The 24,104-nt window shown below is 44.5% G+C and overlaps 1 pseudogene across 1 annotated transcript; it reads right to left on the bottom strand.

The window, feature by feature from the left end:
- Window positions 1–1,366: 1,366 nt before the first annotated feature.
- On the bottom strand, window positions 1,367–3,114 carry LOC148790627 (E3 ubiquitin-protein ligase PUB23 pseudogene; annotated as a pseudogene). The gene has a single exon (XR_016077251.1). The product of XR_016077251.1 is annotated as an E3 ubiquitin-protein ligase PUB23 pseudogene (transcript).
- Between the last annotated feature and the right edge of the window lie 20,990 nt (window positions 3,115–24,104).

Genomic DNA, 24,104 nt, shown 5'->3' with positions numbered 1-24,104 from the left:
AAAAAAAATGCAAATATGCATGTATGCATACAAATGTGTTTGTACATGCAATTATACACATACGTATGTACATGGTCGGGCTAGACTTGAGTTAATTGGGATAAGGTCGGATTGGCTTCAGACTACCTAAGGCTAGGCCCAGGCCTATCCCAAAAAAATAAAAAATCCCAAACTTTTGGGCTCAAGGACCAAAAAATCTGAGCCTATTCCATGCAAAATTGCAAGCTAGCCCACTCCAAGCTTGGGTTAGCTTATCCAAGTTGCACACTTAGATCATGAAAAAAGTTAAGACAAGCATCCACTTAGTGAATAAGCATTTTTTATTATGGTTGTTGTAAGTTTTTTGTCCCTAATTACACATGCAAGTATAGCAAACTCATGTTAATGCATAGGGTTGAATAGAAATTTGGATAGGGATTGGGTTAGAAAATTTAGATTTTGACATCAATTTGATTTTAGGCCAAGGTACTTATTCAAGGTTGGTCTAGGATTGGCCTTTAACCCCATCCAATTCATATAATTTATACCCATGTTTTATTAGACAAAGTTAAAAGATTTTCAAAGATATTTAATAGTAATAACCGAATAAGAGAGTTAAACATTGACTAATAAGAGAGATAAAGAGAAAAAGAAAGGAGGATAGAGAATTAATAATGTTTTATTAGAGAAGAGCAATGATAGATTTTAATAGAGAAAATTAAAACATAAGAAAGTTTTATAAGGAGACATGAGAGGTTTTTAATATTTAACATGTGTGAAGGAGAGAAGGGAAAGATTAGGCTCAGCAGAAGAATGAATCGTATGTCTAATTTTCTTTAGGTGTTTCACCAAACTTGGAAAATAAACCAAATAGTTGAGAAATAATATATTGAACGAAAATGAGTTACACGGAACGTCACTTTTATACTATTGGAACTCACGTTTGAAAAATGTTCCATCATGATCACGCTACTAATCAAACACACTAAAGTAGCAATCTTCAAGAAATTAATTGATCATGACGTGCACTCAAATTGACGAGTCTTTATTTTATATATCATGGATAAATAATCTATGAATCCTATCACACAATCCAATCAGAATCTGACTAATCTAATACGATAGGACATATAAACTTAGATGGATCCAATCCCTGCCTTACACGCTTACTGCCCTAATAAGCAGGGCCCCACACCCAAACCCTATTTTTTTACGTCAATGGACCACCAGGTCCACCACCTCATCGTCCACATCCCACAAACGTCACGTGCATGCATTGAATCGATGTGATGATGACCAGTCAAGGTCAAAATGTCAAACAAAGAAAAAAAAAACATTTCCAATCAAAGACGTCCTCTTATGGGTACCACAGAAAAATTATTGAGAGTTGTTACTGTAAAAGGAATTTTTCCACTCTCTAGAATTACCCAAAATTGGTTTCTTCCAGACAAATTCGCATTCAAAGATATCTCAGTTCAATAGTGATCCTATACGATTCAGAACTGCTTCAGTCCTTTCTCGTAAGCAGAAGCAAATCCACCCAAAAGAAAGAAGAAAGAGAAAAAACTATTGTACACATTTAAAAGAATTAATCACTAATGGATTAATAACTTTTCATTCTCATACTATCTGTTGTACCTTGTTAACAGGTAAACTTGAATACAAGGAGAACTACTCCAGACATTGTTATGCAATCTAAGAACTTCTCTTGCCTTTTCTTTCACGTTAGCTGCAGATTCTGCTTGAAGAACCATGCAGAGCTTTGACACAGCTCCAACCCTCAACATCTCATGAAGAACTTCATTAGTTCCTGAGAATTTGGCTATTGACATAAGAATGCGGACTGCCCGATCGTCTACTGCTGGAGAAACTCTTAGTATTCTCTTCGACACAATGGCAATTCCGCCAGCGTGACCCAGCAGCTGAGCTCGTCCATCTGGGGAGCAACACAGATGATCCAATATGGCCATTACGAGCTCTGTGATCCTCTTTTCAGGCGCGCCCAGCTCAATCTCAATGAGCTCAAAAACTGCACCTGCTTCGATGATTTTAGCTCTATTCCTTCCACATAGGCAGGCTTCCAGCAAGACATGCAAGGCAACCTTGGTGGCTTGTTGGGAGATCCGATGCCTCAAGACACCCACCATTTTTTTGAAGAAATCTAGCTTTAGTCTCTCCATTAGCATCCCACTCGCCACTTCTGTGATGATTTTCAGAACCAGGAGAGCACGTGTTTTCACCGTTTCTTGATCATCCATCTTTTGCTGTAAAACCCAGATTATGGACTCTACAAGATCATGGTTATCAGAAACAAGTTTCTTTGTTTGCTCTGTTGGAATCCATACAAGGTGGAAAACATTCAGAGCTTCACTCAAGCCATCTACTAGGGCTCCCTTGAAACATGATGTTATCAAAGAAACCATGGCCTTGATCACGCCAGCCTCCACCATGGATTTCCTGTTCTTTTCGTTCTTAGACGCAACGGCCTCTAATTTCTTCAGTGACTGAAAACGCAATTGAGGAACACCAAGGTCTTGAATGAGTTTAACTACCTGGGTCCTGTCGGAAAACGATTTCGGGGTCGGAATCCGATCGACACCATGGGAGGCGTTTGTGATGCACCAGGCTTGGATTAACCTGCGAAGTGTAAGGTTTGGCGTCAAGTCTGACTCATTCGGCAGAGGCTGCTTGGTCACCGGACACGTCGTATTCTTGCCGGAGGACAACCATTGCTCTATACTTTCCCGATCGTACGTGATGCCTGTCACAACGATTACAGGGTCTTTCATGATCTGAAGAGATATGGGACAAACGAAGTACTGTGGAATTTCGATATCATCCATGAAATAACAGAGAAAGCAAAATAAGGAATGTGCATACAGATTAGAACTTGAACAATGAACACAGACTGACAGACAGGAATGGATTGCAATCCTATCACGAAAAGGGTTTCGAACGAATTAATTTATTGATCGCTTTGAAAGGAAAAACGGAGTTGCAGAGATGGAACACTTTGAAAAATTCGATATGGATTTAGAACTGAATAATGGATGAGTATTTATTTCAACAGATATATACATTCTCAGATCTGATTCGGTGGTCAATTCACAGGAATCCACGAGGTCCAAGCTTTTTACTCTAAGTGGGGGCCTAGTTCGTTCTACTTCTTCCTGACATGAAGAGGTTTCGAGTCGTCGGATGACTATTGAAGGGGGACCCACATGAAAGATAAATAGTTCCTAGAAAATTAGTCAATACTCAATGGTGATTCACACAGTTTTGATACTTCTGCTCTCAGCCTCTCATTAATTAGCCACCTCATACATGGGCCCCATTTCTGAGTCGTTAATGTTACAGTTATGGGTATTTTGAGTTCTAATTTATAGATCGTGCGGTAAAAATTATCCGGCTGCTTTGATGTTTAGGGCTCTATCCACCGACTGATTAATGTGGGTTGATGAGTTGGTGCTTGGTAGCCCATGTGCATTTTGTATTACAGTGCTAAATGTTTTCGTCCAGATTTGGGTTTCTAACAATTTAGTCAAAGTAGAGACGTGAATCAATGACTTTTCAAAACTTGGGGGCTTTGGTTTCTGAATAACTCTCATCCCATAAAGATGGAAATACTTTTTTTTTCTATTATTATTATTATTATTTTAAATTTAGTTTCTTCTGTTATTTGTCATTTATTAATTTGGAATTTTTATTTGTTACAAGGGAAGGATTCTGAATAGTTGGTGAAGAGGTTTGAAATGTGATTTACCCAGATTATTAATCCTATGGTGGTAAATTTGACAGCCAAAAACACTGTATATAGTCCTAATTAAGCCCAATATTGATTGGGATATTTTGGGTTGATACAGTGGAACCCGGGTGGATCAGATTGATGGGTTTCAGCTGCATGAAAGGGTTGATTGGATTTGCATGTGGGTCCAAGTTGTCTGTACTGACCCAAATCTGTATATGAAGGTACCGGTCAGAGCTCAAACCCGGCCAGCAGATCCAACCGGTTTTTAGGTTAGTCCATTGAATTTGAACTAGATTTGTGCCTAATTCGGTCTTTGAAAGGAGCTCTTCAGCTCTGGTTCTATTTTATTGACAGAGAAGAGACAAAGCTCTAACTTGTCGGCTGGTCGTAGAAGGATAGGGCCTAGAAGCTGCCATTCAAACTTTCAAAGTCCTTGAAGCGATGGAGTAATTTCGGTTCGGAGTAGGCTAGAAAATTAACGGTGACACTTTGTTTGACTTGGACTCTCTTTCTCTCTCCTCTTTTGCTTCCTTTCATAGTTCATACTTCTACACTATAGTAGCTAGTAGTGTTAAAAATCAAAATGAAATTTAATAGCGGCAATTGTTGACCGTTGAAACGTCTATTCCGGTGAATCTGAATTTTCTTAAGCATAAAGAAATCTAATGTAGTAGTGCTTTGTTCTATTGTCACCTCCTCATGAGATTATGGCTTATGAAGAGTGGTAATAGCACAGCGTGGAGTGGGAATTAAAAGGTTTACTCCTTTGTTTTTTTTTTTTTTTCTGAAGAATCACTTTACATTCACACACAAGCCACCCCACGAGCCATTATCTGGATTAAGTATTCCAATTTGATAAGGGTATATTAGCTGTTTACTTAGGCTCAGTTTAGAAGAAGTACAAATGCAAATTAAAACCTTGTATTTTATATGTATTTACATAGTAATATTTGTATTTGAACTCTTTTCAAACTAAATCTTAATTACTAAGAAGAGGGGTGTTAATCTGGGCACCCCACCCTCCAACCCACTTTTTGATAAACAGAGCATATACTTTGTGAATGAATGGTTGAAAGAATGGGGAATTTGGCCTTCATAAAAGCTATTTGTTCTATATTGAATGTTAATTTTTGTATGCTCCATTCTAATTAAGAGATAGGTCGGCCGGAACTAAACCAACCCCCAGCCCCAAAATAACAAGAAAAGAAAATCCTCTGCTTGTACTTGGTCATATTTGGCTGTGTTCTTAACCATCTGCACTACACTGGCAAGAAGTGATTGTATGCAAACAGGCTCAAAGTAACATAGGTTGAAACTTGGAAATGATTAGTAGGGGATGCCAACTTTCCCCATTAAACTGGACCTCGCCTGGGGAGGGTTCTCCTCAATCTTAAACAGGGATAGGGTAGGGATATGTGGGAAGAATATTTTGCCCTGGATTGAAGATGGGGTTGCATATAATTTTTATTATTAATTTCTAAATCCTTCCTAAGTTTTCCTTAAATTCTCAAAACCCTATGATTCCATAATTCTATTTCTAAAATATTTTTAGATTCCCATAATTCTATTTTTAAAATACTTTTAAATTTAATGTATTTTTAGATGATTGCTTCAGGGTGAAGAAAATTTGAGGATATGCCCTGCCACCAGAAATGGGACAAGGCAGGGTATGGGGCGGAGATGGGGAAGAGGTGCCCCACCCCATTAAACAATAGATATAACCCTAAATGAAAAGGTTGAAAATGAATCATGTAGCAAACCCCATATAATTGGGATATATAACACTACTACTTCTTCTTCTTCTTGACAAATTAAATATAAAAGTTAATTCTCAAGTATCTTCTAATCTCCAAAAGCAATGATCAATTGAAGGATAATCATGTCATAAAACGTATGGTCTGATCCGTCCTCTAGTTCCATCTGGTTGTTGGCCTTCCTAATTAAAAGAAGTAATCAGCAACCCGATGTCCCATTATTTATAACTACTATATTAGTATATTTACCAAAAAAATGAAGGTATTATTATTATTATTATTATTATTATTATTATTATTTATTATATTTTTTTCACAGTAATACTAACTAGTTTGCAATTTCTATTTGAATCCACCAGGCCATCAATTTAGGAGACTTGGAGATAATGCAATACTTTTTTAAGTAAACCACTAAACCCTAATTCCATAGTCATTAAAACACCTTAACTGAACTTGAATAGGTGGGTTTGATGAAGTTAGGGACCAGCCTTAATTAAGAATATCCAAATTATTATTAATTAATCCAGAAATGCACAACCACACCCAGAAAGTGGTTCGACTGTCTTCAACCACTCAAGACATTCCAGGTCCAATTTGCTTAGCCATAGTTTAATCTAGTTGGTCTGCGCATTGGTTTGGCTTGACTCAACCCTAGCTACTCAAACTGGTTAGGTTACAGAGATTTGAATTGAGTCACAGGCATGGTATGCTGTTAAGTCAAGTCTACACAGATACTTTAAACAAACAGAAATGCATGCACGCATGCAGAGACACATAATTAACATAGAGAGAGAAGATATAGGGGGGAAAATACTTGACTTAATTAGAACAGTTTGGTCAAGTTTACTTAATGATTCAATGAGTCACTCTTCTAAGTTCTAACAATTGTTAATTATAATTCAATAACAGTACTGTCAAAACTAATGTAAGAGAAAGAATATTAGTCGCTTGAGTAGTGATGCAAACATTGCTGATCCAATGCCCCAAGCAAAATTAAAACTAATATTTATTCCTTAGTTATGGTTCATCCAAATCTAGCTAGGTGCATGAATCAAGGTCAGAATAAATAGAAATTTCTGAAATGTACAGTAATAATCAACATCCCTATCTATAGCATTATTTCTTAGTTTCAAGAAAGGAGAGGAAAAAAAAAGTATATATAGTCAACTAACCAAAGGTATGGTCCATCAGTCCATCTATTCAATGATGGAAGGCTACCTTGTCTTTCCAAGGAAAGAAGAGGTACATAAAAGAGATGCATTGTCCCAATACTGACATATTAAGGGCAATTACATGGAAGGAGCTGAAGTGAATGAGCCCAATTACAATACACGCATGTAAGTAGGCCATGCTATTCTGTAAAGTTTGAACCAACTTTGACAAAGGAAACTCTTACCCCAAGTGACAAAGCAAACCCTTTTGAGCAACTGTCCAAAATGGGCAGGTTGTTCGGATGAATTAACTCAATCTCATCCAACCTGCAGATATCTTTTGGATGCTCTTGCATCAGAAGGTATGCCCAAAATTGTCCTTATATTAGGTCCCCCATCTAGATAGATTACCCATTTTTTTCTTCAGAAAAGGAAGTGACATTCACACAAAGCTACAAACTATGAAAAGCCAATGATCCATTGGTCCATATTGCAGCCAAATCTAGAGAATGCATGCAAGGAGGAAAAAAAGACAAGGGTATGTGTAATAAATTATCAAAATGCTTTGCCTTGTATTTTCACTATTATATATATATATATATATATATATATGTACCTTATAAATCTGGTTGGGCAACATCCATTTGAATTGAGTAAATTCAAGTTCAATTGGGTAGGCATGGTAATACTTGAAGTCAAGTTTGAGAGAGAGAGAGAGTTTAGTTAATCAATGAATAGCACCAAATTATTTTAACTGAGCTAATGGGCCATCAACCATGGCATTTGAGACACTTTATTAAACCCTAATCCTTGAGCTTCCAATCAGCCAATCAAATAATATGAAAAAATTAATTGAAATGTAAAATCAATACTTCAGAACAAATTAATCTACAATTATGGCAAAATGTATGGTGTATGAACTGCGCCATGAAACAAAAAGAACATGAGCTAGTCATAAAATGATACATCACAACTAATATCTTTAACATTGTTTTAGTATAGATGGTGTGCACCTTGTAAACTGTGAATCAATAAAAAATAAGTAAATCCTGTGATATCTTTAATATGATTGGCTGAAATCTTGATTTAACATGCAACAAATATTCATAAGCGATAATTACACTGCACTCTATCTCAGAATCTGAACTCCACTGCAGACTTACAATAATTTAAAATTTCAAACACCTCCCCCTATAATATCAATACCCACTCATGCATTGGCATCATTTCAGAGCCGACACTTACCCCAACTGTGGAGATAAGATTTGTTGGGGTGGACTGAAAAGCAAAAACTCCAATTCATAAATGAGGTAAAACATTTTCTGGGCAAGAATGTAAAACCTTATCTGTCTTCTTCTTTGTAGACCATGGCAAATCCCAATGGGAAGCCTCTTGTTCTGCCGACTTTTGCTTCTATTCTCTCTCTTCTCTCTCCTCTCTCAAAACTCTCAGTTGAATGTTACTGCGGTGAATACCAGCCAGGCATAATTAAACAAGGTGAGCAAGCCATCTTCTTACTTGGAGATGTTCTTAAATGGGCGCTTGTGTGAAAATGTATGCATGGGGTGCCTCCCCTTCCTGAGATCAAAGAGCTTATCTAAAATCCTTCAACTTACATATATGGATGTTTGGGTGCCTGCACTATATTTGAAGCATATTCTTATTAGGTTTTCAAGGGAGGATGGTTTTCTAAAGATTTCCAAGATCTAGACTTTTTTGTTTAGGCTTTTTAAGCGAGTTCCAGAGTTCAAACCAGGATTATGGGAAAAGCCTTCTATTGCATATTCTAGTTTGGATAAACTCCCAATTCCTTCCTATCAATTTCTTTGTGGAGGGTTTGCTAGCTGCTGTCCATTGTTCTAGCTGTTGGGCTAGATCATGCGACTATTACTTTAACAAGAACCACCTCTTCTCGTATTTGTGTGGAGCTTGATCTTCTCAAGCAACATCTGTAGAGGGTTTGGACTGGTATTAGCCGTAACGGCTTCTGGTAGAAGGTTGTGTATAAGAACCTTCCTCTTTATTATGAGAACAGCTATAAGATTGGTCATTCAGGCTGAATTTGAAAGGAGTATAAATACAAATATATAGCGTGCAAAACCTTATATTTTATTTTATTTTTTATATATTTATACTGTACATATTTGTATTTATATTTTTTTCAAACTGAGCCTCAGCTGCTAAATGCAAGCATAACAAATTTAATTGCAAGTCTGATCGAAAAAAGGTTACAGATGGGACCGAGGGAGTTAAAAGATGATAAAGTTTATGAGATCAGTGTGGATATCTAATTTGGTTAGCCACATACCCTCTCGATGATTAACAATGGTGTTGCTGAGGCCAATGAGAGCCCAAGTGCAATACAAGAACGTGCAACACAGACATCTGGAGACGATGTACTAGACGAATCAAACGTTGTAAGTGGTGAGAAAATTTAAGTTCATGGGTCGCCTCGTCCTAAGGTTGCAAACCCTCCAATGCAGGTGGATGAGGAAACCATCATTCAAACTCACTAAACAGGAAAGCAAGATCTGGTTTAGAGCAAAAGGTGTTTGATGTTTTGCTTCAAAGAGTTTGCAATACAACTGAGAAAAACAACTTTGAATCATACGTTTCAATCCATATAGGATCCAAATATAGCATAGAAGGATTGTGAGAATGGTGTCAGCGAAATTCCAATATAGAATTTGGGAGTGAACATGAAGTTCAAGATGATGGAAGTTATGAGGATGACGAGACGTCGTGTAAGGACATTGATGAAAGTCATAATTTCCATTTCCCTGTAGCAAATCAATTGAGCTTGGATGGCATGAAGATTAAAATTAATAAATGATTGTAAGATCCTTATAGCTTTTTGCAAAATCTTAAAGCACAAGGTTACCCAAAATCAGGCCGGTTTGACTTAAACCCATATAGGCCTCAGATGCTCTTATCATAAGTGCAAAATCCAGCCCGAACTATGATCACCTCTAAAATGAAAAAGAAGGAGAAATTAGGAACATGTGCGAATATTCTTTGATTAAAATGAAAGAAAATCGGTGAATGAAAAATTTAGAGGGGGACACAAGGGAGGAAGAAGAGGGCCTCTAAATAAGCGAGCATTGCTTTATCACGTAGATATAGATATTTCTATATCACAAATTTTTAATTAAGTTGGATTTAGGATTTATGAAAACTCTCGTATACTTTGGGCCTAGTGCCACTTTTGTTAACTTTCAAAACATGATAATCCAGTACCTGTTAACAAGCCATTAAGTGGCATTTGAAAAAGACATCAACCATCTAAACATTGAAAAAGACACAAGTGTCATCTAATTTTCTTTATCAACCATCTAAATATTGACAAAAAATTAAGAGTTTCAAATCCTTACCTGTTCTATTCAAGAAAGATGGGATCACCAGAATGCCTACTCAAACGTGACCCCAACTTTCTTGAATGGAAAAGGCAAAGATTTGGACCATGGTTTTTAAAACCGACCCTGTCAGGGGTCTGGTTACCGGGTCGAACGGTCCGAGAATTCAAATAAATAAAAAACAGTCAAAACCGTTCGAACGATTAGAACAGTTAGCTGCCCAGTTCCCGGATTTTCTGGTCCGACTGTCCGATCCAATCCGGTTTTGAAAACCGTAATTTGGACTATTAATTTTTTGTCAACTTTTAGATGGTTGATAAAGAAAATTAAATAACACTTGAAGGGCATTTGTGTCTTTTTTCAAATGGCATTTAACAGTTGGTTAACAGATAGTTAACGACAAGTACTGGATTGCCACGTTTTAAAAGTTTAGGTACTTAATTGTCGTATTTTAAAGTTTGGGGACCAAAGTAGCACTAGGCCCAAAGTACAGGGTACTAATTGAGAATCCCTAAACTTATGCTGATTTTATATAGATTTACTAATGATTTAATCAAATCATTCAAATATGACATCCAAATATGTAAACTAATCATATTCAAATCTATGTTTTGCATATTTGTTCGATATGATATTTAATTCAGGATCTATTGGATTTTTGTCGGATTCAATTCAATCTGAATTCTATCATATTTGTTTGTAGCTCTAGAATCATTGCCACTAGTTCGACTATGGATAAACCTGGCAAAAGTTGATCCAACCCATGAACCTAAAAAAATAGGGTTAGGGTCTTATATTTAGCTACCTGAATTTGAGAATGACTCAACTTGACCCAACAAGGAAAAAGTTGGGTTGGGTTTGGTTGGATTATGGGTTAACTCGCTGACCCGATTGTAAGGTCTAATTGAGGACTATTTATGTATTAATATCCTGATAATCCATGAACTAAGTAATGGAGACATGGTGTGTTGGTGGATTTAAATTTTGCATTCCATCATCAATAAAAAGATTTTTTCTTTTTCTAATATTTCTTATTTATTGTGCTTATTTTGATATTATAAATATAGAATATCAAGGATTTATGCATTGTAGATTGACCCATTTTACCCAAACATTTGGATCATTGACCACGAAAAGACAAACAACCCCCCCGGTTCCCCTAGCCTCACCTTGGTAACTGAAAACTATGAAACAAAAATTTTATAAATAAAAACAGTAGATAGTGACATAATGTTTATGCTCTTTAAGTGTAATGTAGTTTGTCATGTAAAGCAACCTAGGGACTCTATCAGGTCTCATACGGATAGCAACAACAAAAGTAAAGGAGTAAGTTGTCAACATGAGAACCAAATGTACACCCATCCAACATAATTGAAGTTGGAAATTTTTGAAAGGCTTGGACTGTGGAAATTGTGCAATGTATTTAATGAAGTTTACTTCTCTCTAATAGCAAAATCGTGACTATGTAGTGGGGTTTGAAACCATGTATGGCACCCCAATTCTGAATTTTACAACAAAGTGAACAAACTGTATCTACAATTTAGGTAAGAAAGAACCATAAAGTTCTACTGCCGCATTCGGGATCCTAAAACTTCCTAGAAAGATAGTTCCGAGATTTGCAATCTTGATGAAAACGACTTTGATGATGTGCAATCTAGCCGGTTTTAGCTGTCCGCGATCTTGCCTCTGAACCGAGTAGCAGAGAACCTGAAATGGGGGAGACGAGGAAGCTCCGGGGAGAACCCGGTGTAAAGGCTCCGAAGCTTAAGTTAGAATCCTTCAAAGGCAAGATAAACCAGATAGCGCAAAGTTTGCATACCTCCTCTTTGGGGGTGGAGAGCCTTTTATAACCACCTTGCGCACTCACTCCTAGACTCCTGTCAGGTTGGGAATGAGTATTTTCGTGCTCCTTCCAGTTCGGGCGTCATCGCCTCTGCTGGGGCAGAACCGTCACTGCTCCTTTTGTCGGAGTCGTCTCTGTAATTGGAGGCAGTGGTGACAGGTGACGGTGGCAGGTGGCCGTTGGAAATGTGGCCATCAAGCGTCAGATCCCAAGTCAGTCAGGTGCGCCGCCCCTGGACACGGACTCCTTCGGTGTCAGGTACGGCGTGGTTTGTCCAGTTCAATGCTCCGGAAGCGAAGTGCCTGGAGCAGTGCGTGAGGCAAAGTCTCGAGTTCGAATAAGGGGAGGCCCCGAACTGTCATAAGACGGGCCAGTTCGGGTCTCTGCTTTGTGTGACGGGGTCAAAAGGGAGAGTTCGGGCTCCTCGCAGGGAGTCCGATCACTAAGTAGGGAACTTGGGCACCTTTCCAGAGAGTTCGACCGCTAAGTAGGGAGTTCGAGCACTAAGTAGGGAGCTCGGGCACTAGGTAGGGAGTTCGGGCCTGCTGGTCCCTTCCCTTTGGTGTTTGTCCCCTCGGTATGCTGTCTTGAGTGCCGAGCTACTTCCCCTTTTTGCCACGTGCCGTGATTTGCGAGGTCGGGCCAAATCTTCCTTCATGAATTGCCCCCCACTCCTCGTGCTAAGGTCTTGCCCTAGCGCGGGGAGTTCGCAAGGTGTCAGGTAGATTTGTCCTGCACTTTGAATCTTGGTTTTGCTGGCGCAAGGTGCGTTGTCAAGGTTTCTTGGGTTTCTTCGAGTGTCCATTTATGCGGGAAGCGTGTTGGCCTGTCTAAGTGCTGATAGATGTGGCGGTGCGCGCACGTTGCTTCGAAATTTCAAAAAAAGGCGCGCCACTTGGGGGCGCGAAAGCGGGCATTTTTTCAAATTTGAAAAAGACGTGCCGCTGCCGTTTTTTCTGAGACGTGCGCTGACGTTCCATCAGTTTCGAAAAGATGCGCGCCGTCGCTGTCAGTTTCAGAAAGACGTACGCCAATCACGTCTCGGTCTCGGGCGATGTGCGGCCAGTGCGGCCGTAGGCCATCGGATTGGCTTTGATCTAAGCCATTGCCTTTTGGTCACTGTGAGCATAAATAGCAGGGGGGGGGGACCCCGGTTGTTGTCATTTTTGTATACCTCTCGAGCTCGCGTCTGAGTTTCAGCTCGCATCCAGTTCGCGTCCAGGTTTTTTCAGTTCGCGCTCAAGGTCTTCCGTTCGTCCGAGCTCCTGTGGTCTACAACTTTTGTCGGGGTGAGTACTCGTCACTCCCAATGTCTAGCTCGGTTGGCTCCGATAGTCATTTCAGCGGGTCTGATGTAGGTTCTACGAACCAAGTTGCATCCCCCGATAACTTTAGCGAGCCGGAGGTAGAGCTCGAGGAAGAATTCGAGCTTGTAGGCCGTGGTGCTTCGGGTAGTTTGGCGTCCACCTCTCACCGGGGTCGGATGTTAGACAAGTTCGGCCCTTCGACCATGACGCCCGAGGGGCTCCAATCCCTCATTACTTACTATAACTTGCCCGGGGAGCATGCTTATTTTATACCTTCGGGTGGCTTTCCTTGGGAACACGGTCCTGATGAGATCGTAATATTCCGGGAGCAGCTCGCCGCGGGGCTGCGATTGCCTTTCCACCCCCTCTTCGTCGAAGTCTTGAACCACTTCGGCGTGACAGTCGGCCAGATTCACCCGAATTCCATTCGAAATTTGGTGGGGACAATCTCCCTTTTCTGTGATGAGAGCTTTCCGTTGGACTTGGAGATTTTTTCTTCAATCTTGATGCTTAAGAAGCAAGCGGGTCCTCTCCCCGAGAGCAGATGGGCTTACTACCTGTCTCCTCGCCCGGATTTTAAACTTTTACACGAGCTCCCTAACAAGGTCCCAGCATGGAAGCGGGACTATTTCGGGGTGCGAAGTGTGCTGGGGTGACCTTTTCAGACCGGGTGGGGGATGGCCGCTCCTGACTCCGGGGTTACGCTTGACAAGGAGACGGCGAAGGGCCTCTGGCATTGGGCGCGGCTTGGGCTGAGGTGTGAACAGTATCTGACGGAGGCCAAGCTCATTGCGGCCGGCCTGAGCTCGGATATGTTCTTCACTTAGCGGCTCTTATCTTGCCGTCTTTCTTGCTTTTTACTGACGGTGAACTTCTTTTCGCAGGTGTGATGGATTCGCGAGAGACCCGAGGTGGGCACTTGTTTCAAGGCATGAAGAGGAGAAAGCGGGTTGCCAAGCGAGCTCGCGCCGAGGTGCCGGGCTACTAGCCAGAAGATCCGCCCGGCGGGCCCAAGATGGTCCCTTCGATGCAGGAGCCGGCGGGGGGACCTTATGCTGAGACTACATACACAGGGGCTCCTACATACTCTGGGGCTCCCGCTTACTCTGGGTCTGCTCACACGCGCGCTGGGCCCTCGGGCTCGGGGGCCCCGAGGGATTTCAGGAGTGTGTTGACGCCGACCCATGCTCTTCAAAAGAGCAAAGAGGCTATTTTCCCTGAGGAGGTCGCGGCGTGGACTGATCTCCCTCTGCATCAAGTGGCCTGCCGTGCCGTTACCCATGCCATGGTGGTAAGTGTTTCCCTTTCTTAGAGCTCTTTGGCTTTTGTTTTGTTGGTTATTTTGATCATTCGGTCTCTTTTGGTAGGTGAATTCTTCTATTCACGCTTTGGCGGCTCAGGTGGAGAGGAGCTCGAGGCAGGCGCGAGCTGCCGAAGAGGCTCGTCGCGCTGCCGAGGAGGCTGCTCGTGTTGCTGAGGCTGCTGCTCGCGCTGCCGAAGAGACTGCTCGTTTTTCACGGATCAGACAGGCCAGGTCTCAGAGAGATGCCGAGGCTATGGGAGTGGTGGTGAAGCATATGGCGGACGTGAGGCTGGACCTGCAGCATCAGGTCGAGTATCTTCAGGAGGATATCAGGGAGAGGACGCAGATCTTTTATCAAGGTATCGAAGATGCCAAGAAGAAGGCCGTCGATGAGTACATTGCTTCGCCGGGCTTCGATGATCTGATGGTGGATTCATATAGAAGGGGTTTTAAGCTAAGCCGGTGGATGATCCGGAATACGTATCCCGAGCTCGATGTGAGCGCCATATCCACTTCGCGCATAACTCAGGAGATGGCTAATGCTGCTGACGCCGAGCCAGACTTAGAGGGCGAGGTGGGGCCTTCGGGTTTTGTCGAAGTGCCTTCTGATGACGAAGAAATAGCTCCGGGCTTGTAAACTTTCTGCCTGAGTTAACCGCACCCGCGCGGACTGTTTTCTTTGCTTGCTTGTGCCGAGATTCCTTCGTTAGCTCGGCATCCTAGCCCGTAGGCTTTGGTGGTGATTTTACCCACTTTGCTTGGCGGTCTATAGGTAGTATCACCTTAGGTTGACAATATTCCATGCCTGGGGTACTTGTTTTCCCTCTAGGGTTTCGAGCTCGTATGCTCCCCCGAGTGCTTTCTTTACTTTGTAGGGTCCTTCCCAATTTGGTCTGAGTTTCCCTACGCCGGGTTCGGGCACCATGACCTTACGGAGAACCAGGTCACCGACGCGGAAGTTTCTCTTCTTCACTCGCGCGTTATAATACCGGGCTACTTTTTGCTGGTAGGCCGCAGTTCGGATGTGCGCGAGGTCTCTCACCTCGTCCAGTAGGTCGAGGTTGGTGCGTAACTCGTCTTCGTTTGTCCGCTCGTCGTATGCTTCTAGTCGCAGCATAGGTACTTCGATTTCCGCCGGGATTACCGCCTCGGTGCCGTAGGTGAGGTTAAAGGGGGTTTCTCCTGTGGCAATTTTTTCCGTGGTTCGGTGAGCCCATAGAACACTTGGTAACTCGTCCGCCCACAACCCTTTAGCTCGGTCTAGTCGTGCTTTCAGTCCGTGGAGGATGGCCCTGTTCATTACTTCTGTTTGGCCATTGCCTGCGGTGTGCGACTGACGTGAAGTTCTGACTAATTCCCATACTTTGGCACCATTCTTGGAACTTGATATCCTCGAACTGTTTGCCGTTGTCGAAGATCAGTACCCGAGGTAGCTCGAAGCAACATACTATGTTCTTCCAAAAGAAGTTCTGTATGTTTCGGGCTGTAACTATTGCCAGAGGTTCAGCTTCTATCCACTTTGTGAAGTAATCTACTGCCACCACTAAGAATTTTCTCCCGCCTGTCGCTGGTGGGAATGGACCCAGGAGGTCGATGCCCCATTGGGCGAAGGGCCATGGACTGGTGAGGTATTTGAGGTCAGCAGCGGGCTGATGGTGGATATTGGCGTGCTTCTGACACTTGTCGCATTTTCTGACAAGCTCGATGGCCTCTGTCTTCATCGTTGGCCAGTACTATCCTTGTCGAAGTGCTTTTTGGGCGAGGGCTCTGCCCCCCAGGTGCCTGCCGCACAAGCCTTCGTGAGTGTCGCGGAGTACGAGCTCGGCTTCAGCAGGGCGCAAGCATCGCAGGTAGGGGAGAGTGTAGGGTCATCGGTACAACCGTTCGTCTATTATGACGTGTTTGGCTGCCTGGCACTGCACTCTCTTGGCTGCATTGCAGTCCGCGGGGAGGGTTCCGTCTAGCAGGAAGCTCGCGAGTGGGTCAATCTAGCTCGGCTCTGCTTCAAAGACAGGAGCGACCTCTTCTGCCCCACCGAGAATGCTGGGCCGAGGTAAGTCCTCTACGTACACGGTTCTCATGGCGTTGTGGCTCGTGCTAGCTAATCGGGACAAGGCGCTGGCCTCAGTGTTCTCTGACCTCGGGATTTGCTTGATGAAGTGTAACTGGAAGTTGAGCAGAGCCTCCTTCACTTTTGCCAGTATGCAATCATTGTGAGCTCGTGCGCTTCATAATCGCCTGTAACCTGGTTGACCACGAGCTGGGAATCACTGCGGATAACTACGTGCTTTGCTCCAACCTTGTGCGCTAAGTTCATCCCGGCTATCAGTGCCTCGTACTCCGCCTCGTTGTTGGATGCCGCGAACTCAAAGCGTAGTGCGTATTCCAACTTTGTTCCGCTCGGGCCGCGTAGCACTATTCCAGCCCCGCTGTCCTGCTGGTTCGAGGAGCCATCTACGTGAAGGATCCAGGGCTCCTCATCCCAGTTCGCGCTTGGTCTAACTAGGAGAGGTGCTACGCTGGCTGCTACTTCACGGGGTTCAGACTCGATTGGTTTGGGAGCTCCGAGCTCGCCCGAACTGGGGATCTCGGGCTCGACCGGCTTAGGGGCTTTGAGGCTAAACGTGCATTCTGCGATAAAATCTGCCAAGGCTTGGGCCTTAATAGCGGTTCTTGGCTTGTACTGGAGGTCGTACTCGCTGAGTTCGATGGCCCATTTCGTCAGTCGACCGGAAACCTCAGGTTTGAGTAAAACTTGTCTCAGAGGTTTGTCGGTCAGGACAATGACAGTGTAAGCCTGGAAGTACGGGCGGAGTTTCCGAGCTACTATCACCAGTGCATATGCTAGCTTTTCTATCTGCGGGTACCTTGTCTCTGCTCCCTGCAAAATTTTACTAACATAATATATGGGTCGCTAGACCCGGTCTGTTTCCTTTATTAGTACCGAATTGACCACCTCGTCGCTTGCCGAGAGGTACAGTTCTAAGACATCGCCCTCCTCGGGCTGGGCTAGGGTTGGCACACTAGCGAGGTAACCTTTTAGCTCGTCAAACACGAGCTGGCAATCTTGGGTCCACTCGAACCCTTTGCCTTTGATTGCTTTGAAGAAAGGTAGGCAGCGGTTTGCTGACTTGGACATGAAGCGGCTCAGAGCGGCTATGCGGCCGTTTAGCCTCTAAACTTCTTTTACTTTCCGAGGTGGTCTCATATCTAGGATGGCTTTTATTTTGTCCGGGTTGGCCTCAATACCGCGCCGATTGACAATGTAGCCTAGGAATTTGCCCGTGGTGATGCCAAAGACACATTTGTTGGGGTTCAATTTCATGCTAAACTGACGTAGGATTTGGAAGACAGAATCTAAGTCTTGTATTAATTCTTGTGAAAACTGTGTCTTGACGACCATGTCGTCTACATAACACTCTATTTTCGTGCCAATCAGGGGCCGAAACAGCCTATTTACAAGTCTTTGGAAGGTCACCCCGACATTTTTTAGTCCAAAGGGCATGACCTTGTAACAGTACCGGCCGAACTCGGTTATGAAGCTGGTTTTTTCCTCATCGGACTGGTCCATCCGGATTTGGTTGTAGCCTGAGTAGGCGTCCAGGAAGCTTAGCAACTCATGTCCCGAGGTCGCGTCCACTAGGCGGTCAATTCTGGGGAGGGGGAAGTAATCTTTCGGGCAAGCTCGGTTCAGGTCGGTGTAGTCGACGCACATGTGCCACTTGCCGTTTGCCTTTTTTACCAGCACAGGGTTGGCCACCCAGCTCGGGTAATGGACTTCCCTGATGAAGTTTGCTGCGAGGAGCTTCTTGACCTCCTCGTCGACCGCCCTCCAGCGTTCTGGGGCTAAGTTGCGTTTCTTTTGTCTAACGGGTCTGACTACAGGGTCAGTGTTAAGTTTGTGAGTTATAAGGCTAGGGTCAATACCGGGCATATCGACCGCGGACCATGCAAAAATATCTAAATTTTGAAGTAAAAAACTCACCAGTTCGGTCCGTAGGTGTTCCTCGACGGAAGCACCGATCTGGAGTGTGCGAGTTGGGTCCGTAGGCGAAGTCGGGATTGCGACTATTTCCTCCGTGGGCGAAGCTCGTTCCTCACCTTGCTCCGCAGGCCGCTCCAGCTCGAGGTCGTCGGCTGCCTCGGTTTTTTCCCTTTAGGGCAGCAACATAACACTTGCGGGACTCGAGTTGGTCGCCCCGCGCTACCCCCACACCGAAGTCCGTAGGGAACTTCATGGCCAAATAGTAGGTGGAGACCACCGCCCGTAGGATGTGCGTGATCGGTCGCCCTATTATGGCATTGTATGGGGAGGGGGTCGCGACCACCAAGAAATCATGGTTGAGTCTGACCGTACAAGGCCATGTGCCGACTTCCACAGGTATTGTTATTTTTTCGAGGGGCCTGACTTCCTCTTCGCTGAAACCCACCAGGGGAGTGTTCGCGGGTTTCAGTTCGCTCCTCTGTAGCTGTAGCTGGTCAAATGCTGATTTAAAGAGGATGTCCGCCGAGCTGCCCGAATCTACGAGTACGCATCTGACCTCGAAGTTGTTGATCCTTAGTTTAATGACAAGCGCGTCATCGTGGGGGTAGCGGACTCCTTGCGCGTCGTCCTCCGTGAAGAAGATTGGTTCTTCGGTCTTTGGTCTCTTTGGAGGGTTCCGCTCCTCGAGGGCCGCTTCGCGAACTGAAGTCCGGGCTACTGCCGAGGTGCACCCTGCTACCACCGAACCTCCCACAATTATATGGATGGTTCCCCGAACTAGCCTCTCCACCGAAGGTTGTCGCTGCAACGGTTTGGCAGGCCTACTGCTAGATTCGGGGGCATCCTTTTTGTGCTCCCCTGGCCGATCTGCCTTATTGTTATTATTGTTGTGCTGTACAAAGTTTCTCAAGTATCCGCGACGGATGAGCCCCTCTATCTCATCCCGGAGATTATTACACTACTTGGTGCTGTGACCATGGTCCCTATGGAAACTACAATACAAATTCTTATTTCTTTCGTTCGGATTTCCCTTTAGGCGAGGTGGCCACTTCACGTATGGGGCGTCCTTGATCGTCATTAAGATCTCGGTCCGCCTTGTGTTCAGTGGTCCGAACTGGCAGGGGAGCTCGGAACGACTGGTTCGTCTTCGGCTCTCGGGCCGGGTTTTTCCGGTCGACTGGGTTAGAGGGCTCGCCTTCCCTCTTTCTTTTCTCGTTCCCGCCCTCGGTTCGTTGGTTGATTTCTTCCTCTGTCCTCATGAACTTGTCCGCGAGCTTGAGGAATTCGGCCACGGTTGCGGGCTGGTTAGCTACCATGTGCCATTTGAATTCTTTGTGCATTACCCCTCTTTTTGCCGTCGCGAGCTGCACCGCGGGGTCTAACCACAGTATCTGCAAGCATGCTTCGTTGAATCGCTTGATGTAGCCCCATATGGATTCTCCTTCCCATTGGACTACTCCAAAGATGCTTTCTTCTGCTCTGGGGCACCGTTTGCTGGTGACAAAGTGTGCGGTGAAGACCTGCACGAACTGAGCCCAGCACTTTATCGACCTGGGGGCCAGGTTCCTGTACCAAGTGCGAGCTACCCCCCTGAAGGTGGTGGTGAAGGCCACACACATGCATGATTCGTTGGCCCTGGCGAGGTGCATTTGGGACTGGAAAGCGTCAACGTGGTCGTTGGGGTCGAAGGACCCGTCATACTTGTCCAGGGGTGGGAGCTTGAAATGTCTGGGCAAGGGGACCACCAGGAGTTCCGAGGCGAGGGGGGGAGGGAACTGAGAGAATTGGGGCAACTCCTACCTCATCCGAGCTCGTCTCTTCTTTTCCTCTGAGCTCTGACAGGACACGGGTGGCGGTCCAGCGACTTCGCCGGCGCCTTCGCTGTTGAGTGAGCCTTGTACTTGTGCTGTTGGCCTCCGTGTTGCCGAGCTCGATGGGCCCGGAATGCTGGTAGTCTACTGCTGCCAGTGCGCCGAATCGGTTTTTTGTGAGTGGGAACTCGGGCTTGGAGCGCCGAGGTGCCGATCTCGCGGGCGAAGTGCCCGACCCGCCTGCGAGCTGCGAGGCGGGGATGATTTTTTTCTCTCTTCGGCCTGGGGACGAGGCCTGGCTATTAGGGGGGTTCTGGGGCCTGGAGGCCTTGCCTTGGTGGGGGCGTCCATCCTGCGGGGAGGCCTTGGCCGGCCTCGGAGCAGGGTGGTGAGGTGGTTGGTTCAGTGGCAGTTGGGGGAACTGCTGTTGATAGTGATACTGTGAGATGTTGTGCAGCACTTGGTGCTGGTGAAGCTGGTGTTGCTGGAACTGTTGTATTTGGGCTTGCATTGCCCGCATGCATTGCATTAGATCGTCCAACCGATTTTGGCTGGCTGCTAGGGGGACGGCAGTCGGTTCAGTAAAGGTTGTCTCAATAGGGGGAGGAAAGGGGATGCTTGTGGTAGGAAGGTTTACGGGCGCCACTGCTTGTGGCGCATTCAAACTGGGGATTCCATCCACCGAAAGGGGGATGGTGAACTGTCCAACGCACACCACGGGAACTTGAAGCTGTTCCCCGGTGGTGTTTGTCTCCGTGCCGCGTCCGGCGTTGCTGGAAGAGGCCATGAGTGTTGGGTTTTTTGAAGAGGAAAAGGGGGGATGAGAGTTTGGAGGGAGGCTTTTTGAAGCGTTTCCCACAGACGGCGCCAATTGATGATGCGCAATCCGGCCGGTCTTAGCTGTCCGCGTTCTTGCCTCTGAACCGAGTAGCAGAGAACCTGAAACGGGGGAGATGAGGAAGCTTCGGGGATAACCCGGTGTAAAGGCTCCAGAGCTTAAGTTAGAATCCTTCAAAGGCAAGATAAACCAGATAGCGCAAAGTTTGCATACCTCCTCTTTGGGGGTGGAGAGCCTTTTATAACCAGCTCGCGCACTCACTCCTAGACTCCTGTCAGGTTGGGAATGAGTATTTCCGTGCTTCTGCCAGTTCGGGTGTCATCGCCTCTGCTGGGGCAGAACCGTCACTGCTCCTTTTGTCGGAGCTGTCTCTGTAACTGGAGGTAGTGGTGACAGGTGACGGTGGCAGGTGGCCGTTGGAAATGCGACTGTCAAGCGTCAGATCCCAAGTCAATCAGGTGCGCCGCCCTGGACACGGACTCCTTCGGTGTCAGGTACGGCGTGGTTCGTCCAGTTCAATGCTCCAGAAGCGAAGTGCCTGGAGCAGTGCGTGAGGCAAAGTCTCGAGTTTGAATAAGGGGAGGCCCCGAACTGTCATAAGACGGGCCAGTTCGGGTCTTTGCTTTGTGTGACGGGGTCAAAAGGGAGAGTTCGGGCTCCTCGCAGGGAGTCCGATCACTAAGTAGGGAGCTCGGGCACCTTTGCAGAGAGTTCGACTGCTAAGTAGGGAGTTCGAGCACTAAGTAGGGAGCTCGGGCAATAGGTAGGGAGTTCGGGCCTGCTGGTCCCTTCCCTTTGGTGTTTGTCCCCTCGGTATGCTGTCTTGAGTGCCGAGCTACTTCCCCTTTTTGCCACGTGCGGTGATTTGCGAGGTCGGGCCAAATCATCCTTCATCAGACTCCAAACTCACAATAATTTGAACCAATAAAAAAGAAAAGGGAAATTAGAACATACATAACGAGAATGGTAGTTGAAATCTCAGGCCAAAAGTAATCGACAAATGTGTTGAGATTGGAGAGCATGTGAAGCTTCAACAACGGATGCTGCTCATTCAACATCGCTAATAGGCCAGTTGCAGAGCTCACCATCGTCGCCATGGAAGCAAATATTGCACGTTCTCCTTCCTTTTCTAGGGTTTCATCTCCATTTTTCTACAACTTCCACAAGACTAATAATTGATAAGATCAAATCATGGAATTTTAGGGTTCGGATGAAAGTTTGGAATAACACTCTCAAAACCTAGTATCGATGCCACGACCTATGGACTCCAAATGGAAGAAATTGAAAGAAGAGAAGTCATGGAAGCAAATATTCGTCTTCTGTCTAACTTTGCTTGCTCACCCCCTATTCTCTTTTTCTTTGTTCACCACATCCGACTTCACAAAGTCCAACACAAATGGCAGTTCCAAAACTTGTGAAAGACGCAGTTCCAACTACAATCCGTGTTTTGACACCATTTTAGTCAATGCCACTACACTGAACTTCTCAAAATTCATCCTTTCATCAAACCCTCTTGAGAGTTGCCAAGTGCCAACAAATATGGACTGTAGTTGGGTTTCTTCCTCCTAAAAACAATATACAGGGGCTTGCCATTTTTCATCCTTGAGTACTGCTCCCTCCTCAGAAGTCATAACATGAACGGATCTTCCTATAGAGAACCACCCTGTGTAGAAAAGCCAATGGCCAACCCTCTTGTGACAACATCCTCATACTACCAAATGAAATCAACCTTCTCCTAACCATTGCAAAGGAACCCATCAGACGTATTGGTAGCCAAGGTGGTTTGCACCATCTAGCTAGTTGGGTTTAGGGGATCCCCACTTGAAAATGTTGAGTCTTGCACACCTTGAAAGAGTTTGAGGTGTAGTAGAAGGAAGTGCCGTTGTTCCATTCGAGGTGGTAAGGAAGTCGGCCCAGCTGATTGTCCTGGATGATGTTTGAGTTGCGGCTTTGGATGGCTCACTCAAAATAAACTCATATACCTTAATATTTGAGCATGGAGGCTTTGGATGCCTTTGATGTCTCTAAAATCACATAGATTTCTTATACGGTATTAATTAGACTATATTAAACAATATGACACCAACCTTATAAATTTTGATAGTTTATTATGCCTCTTTCTCGAAATAAACCCCTATACCTTAATAATTGAGCATAGAGGCTTCAAATGTATTTGAATATCATAGAGGCTTCAAATTTCTTATACCGTATTAAACAATATCACGCCAATTCCATAATCCCTGATAGTTTGCTGTCTTTCTTACTTAAAACAAGCCCCTATACTCGTATAAATTATACATGAAGGCTTTGGTTGTCTTTGAAGATCTCTGAAATCTCATAGAAGTTTTACCCTGTTCAAAATCGCATAGAAGTTTCTTGCTCAATCATCTATTTATGAAATTTTACCCTGTTCAAAACCTTTCATCCTAAAAGTCTAAAATCCATTCAAAAAATAAGTTTCACCCTATTTAAATCCATTCACCCAAGAACCGAGAGAAAGAGAGAGTAATCAGTCTATGTCTTTCATGAAGAATAAAGGGTATAAGACTTGCCAAAAACCTTCTTTTCTACCACTGTCCTTCAAGTTTTCTTCCATTGCCCACTCCAAAGTTCATTTAATTTTCTACCCATTTAGATGCTCTCTTCATTGTTCTCTATCCCCAAAACACAGACAGAAAGGACAAAAAATACAGAGGATTTGTCGAAAAATGCTTTTTTCAGTTTTTTTGTTTGAAAAGAAATGAGTAACAGGAATATTAACCCACCTCTTGTTACCATTTCACGATTCCATAAAGAGAGACGTGTTACAACATGGATGGAAGTTCAGCTCGTATTATAACAACAAAATGTGTGGAGAAGAGAAGAGAGAGGGAACAAGAAAAGAAGAGGGTTAATTGAATTTCATGTACTTTTTTGATGGGAGGAGAGCAACGTGTTTGATTCTCGTTGGTTGGGATAGAAAATTTTCTGTCCCTAGGGAACAGATGATGCAAGCTCGTGAACTGGGGTTGTGGGAGATTAAATTATATATA

Source organism: Nelumbo nucifera, chromosome 6 (assembly GCF_055504915.1).
Source record: "Nelumbo nucifera cultivar China Antique chromosome 6, China Antique-T2T, whole genome shotgun sequence".
Taxonomy (NCBI): Eukaryota; Viridiplantae; Streptophyta; class Magnoliopsida; order Proteales; family Nelumbonaceae; genus Nelumbo; species Nelumbo nucifera.
This window is presented reverse-complemented; position numbering and strand designations above follow the sequence as displayed.